The sequence below is a fragment of the Limulus polyphemus genome, unplaced genomic scaffold, assembly GCF_000517525.1.
Source record: "Limulus polyphemus unplaced genomic scaffold, Limulus_polyphemus-2.1.2 Scaffold519, whole genome shotgun sequence".
NCBI classification, from domain to species: Eukaryota; Metazoa; Arthropoda; class Merostomata; order Xiphosura; family Limulidae; genus Limulus; species Limulus polyphemus.
Genome location: NW_013666129.1, coordinates 14,427 through 18,292, shown reverse-complemented (window position 1 = coordinate 18,292; position 3,866 = coordinate 14,427).

The window sequence follows — 3,866 nt, the reverse complement described above, 5'->3', positions numbered from 1 at the left end:
TAGGACCTTAGTAAGAAATTATAGACACAGTGGCTTTCCAATCTTCATTATATAGCCAAACATTTGAAACAACAATACAAAAAAGTATATCACTAATTGTGAGGACCTAGGTAAAGCTAGTGTATACGTCACATGTCTAGACGGAGCACACACACACACATATATATTAGTTAGAGCAATCGAATTCTCCTGAGATTTGACACAATACAGGATGAAGATGGAACAATTATGACATTGGGAAATGAGTTTCTTAAACACGTGGTTGATGTCTGAGTAGTAACAGCAAAGTAAGCTTGAGTAATCTCTAGTGTCTCTGGATTTCTATAAGACGTTTACTAACATCAATTGTTATTTAAGTGAATTTTCACTATAGATTCCCCCGTTCTCTTTCTTTTGAATGCAATCTTACAAAACTTACAAAAACCATTTCCTTATAGAAAAACATAATCCAATCATCACTACTTTGTTGTTAAAGTTGCATATTGAAACTTAAAACTTAAAAATATAATTACTACTAAAAACATTTAACTATAATACCACATAGGTGATTTTTATATATCATCGCTACTGAATACAATTGAAAAATGTACGTCTTAATTTGTGGACAATTAACTTCTCCCTAGTTCACAGTTACCACGTTTAATGATAGGCCCAGTGTTGGAGTACCCAGCCTGTATGAGTTTCGAGTTTCTAATCTAGTTATTTATAGTTATCGGTAACCTTTCTATTTACCTATAACACTATAACCTGTTGCACTCCAACTGGAGGGTTGTGGGATCGAATCCCGGCACCGAATATGGTCGCTCTTTCAGCTATTTGGGCATTAGAATGTAATGGCTAATCCCATTATTCGTTAATAGAACGTAGCCCATGAGTTGATGGTGTACTACTTTATGAAGTATCTTTAAACAGTGACACTAGATAGGTGTACTACTTTATGAAGTATCTTTAAACAGTGACACTAGATAGGTGTACTACTTTATGAAGTATTTTAAACAGTGACACTAGATAGGTGTACTACTTTATGAAGTATATTTAAACAGTGACACTAGATAGGTGTACTACTTTATGAAGTATCTTTAAACAGTGACACTAGATAGGTGTACTACTTTATGAAGTATATTTAAACAGTGACACTAGACAGGTGTACTACTTTATGAAGTATCTTTAAGTATCGAGCATGTTTGCGAAAAATTCTGCAAACTGACCTCGATGATAGCACTGTGGGCATGCACTTTACATAGAAACATTGTGACTGCAATGTCTCCTTGAGAAACCTATAATTTTTATAGATACAGGTAGCAGGATATTTCCATCTTCCTTTTGGCTTGTCTATTTTCTTGGTTGCAAACTGGAATATTATATCCTTAATGACACGTCATGTAACGTATAGTTGCTGTTTGTAGTCCATAATAACACGTCGTCTGTTTGAGGATAAGAAACGTAGATTAGTTCTAACACTACATTTTGAACTTATGGGTCTTCACTGTTATTATAACGTTGCGAGTCTTTATCTGACTGCTCTTTCTCTTTGCGTCATGGTAACCTTGACAGATCTAAAGATTTAGATCTGTCAAGGTTACCATAACAGAAAGATAAAGAACAGTAAGATTTAGACCTGCCAAGGTTACCATAACAGAAAGATAAAAGAAAAAACAGTAAGGAAGACGTATTGTTACAATGGGAAAATGATGTAGAAGATATTGTATTGTTGTCATTAGTCTCATTGAGAACTCTATAAAGAGGGGTCACAAGAACCTTGATGGTATTAAAAAATTGAAAGCAGAACCATTGTTTGTTTGTTTTTAAAAAATCTGTAAAGGTTATCATAATAGAAAGAGGCGGGACAGTCAGATAAAGAATTGCCATGATTACCACAACTAAAAAAGACAGAGCAGTCATATAAAGACATACCAAGGTTACCATAACAGAAAAAGGTGGAATTGTCGGATAAAGACCAACCACGGTGATCTAACAGAAATAGATGGAACAGTCAAATAAAGATCCGCCTAGTTTAACATAACAGAAAGATAAAGAGCAGTAAGATTTAGACTTGCCAAGGTTACCATAACGGAAAGATAAAAAAACAGTAATCTGAAAAACTGTCAAGGGCTACAAAAAAAAGAATCACACTTACAATGGAGGAATGATGTAGAAGATATTGTATTGTTACAATGGAAAATGATGTAGAAAATATCGTATTGTTACAATAGGGGAATGATGTAGATGGCGTGTTGTTATCATGGGGGAATGATGTAGAAGATGTATTGTTACAATGGGAGAAGGATGTAGATGGCGTGTTGTTATCATGGAGAAGGATGTAGATTATGTGTTGTTACCACGGAGAAAGATGTATTGTTACAATGGAAAAAGGATGTAGTCCTCTTGGTCACGATCTTCTATTTTTTTCTGTTATGTTAATGGTATATTGAATTTTAAGGTAAATGGTTCGGCTTTGGCTCCAGAGAGTTAATAAAGTCAGATTGATTTTAAATATTTTCTCCGCTAACATACATAAAGTCAAATAAATTCTAGAGATTACCACCAGAGTGTGCTAACAAGCAATGTACATATTTTGTATCTTAATTAAGTTTAAGAGAAAATTGACAACTTATCAGATAATATTATTGATAAAATAAATACAATCACAGGTACAATGCTTAGTTATTGTAGTTATAAACAAATTTTGATATTAAATAGATATTGTTTAAGTAGTAAACAGAATGAGCTAGAATACCTTATTAATACATTATGCAGATAAAGTTTATCTTGTCTTCTGGTAAATTAGATCTGAGTTACTTATCTATAGCCTTGTCGATGACACCAGTTATCCAATCACATAGATGTTGGCACGTTTCATGGCATAAATGTATCTATTAAGTCTCAAATTTTAGTTTACATAATAATTTTCTAAAATATTTATTTCCATTAATACACAAACAGAAATTTCAAATGTGAAAAATTACTTTTACTTGTTTGTTTGTTTGTTTTGCAATTAAGCACAAAGCTACACAATGGGTTATCTGTGCTCTGCCAACCACGGGTATCGAAACCCGGATTCTAGCGTTGTAAGTCCGCAGACATACCGCTGTGCCACTGGGGGGCAACTTTTACTTTATTTTTGGAATTTTTTACACGTCTTTCATTCTAACTTATTCATCAGTGTAACTACGTATTTCCTATACACTGTTTTAATTTAAAATAATGTCAATACTAATTTATTCTAGCCTTTAAAAAAACTTGTTCTTTATCTATACAATAGTGATAATTATAATAATGAAATACAACAAAAAATAAGAAGCCTATTGTTTCGAAAACGACAATTCTTTCCTATAGTATAAATAATCAGGTTATACTATGTCCCAGCCCGACCAGTTAAAGTCATAAATGCAGGAAAGTAAAAACTATACTGTTCCTCTCATGTGTTTTATCTCATTCCTTGGAATAACGCTAAAACATATTCAAAAAAGGTAATAATTAATTTGATTTATACGTTTGCTTGTTTTTAAGTTCACAGCCGTTTTTTTTAAGTTAAGCACAAAACTACACAATGGGCTATCTGTGCTCTTGGGAGCTATATATACAAACATCTAAAAATATTGTTACTCAGAGAAATACACACTGTTACGAAAGCAGAAGTCACGCGACGCTGGGAGCATGCGCGCTGGAGTTTCTCGAAGGACCATGAATTTTCCTGGCAACTCTAGTTTGTTCGAGACGCCCTCTTTTTTTTTTGTATATAAGCCTGGCGAGAAAAACCAGAGCGATTGAAGAGATATATAATTGAGTCAAGCGAACTGTAGGCACCGTAAGTAAAGTGTGTGAATCACTGTGATTTATAGAGTGTGTTATAAAGGTTGTTAAAT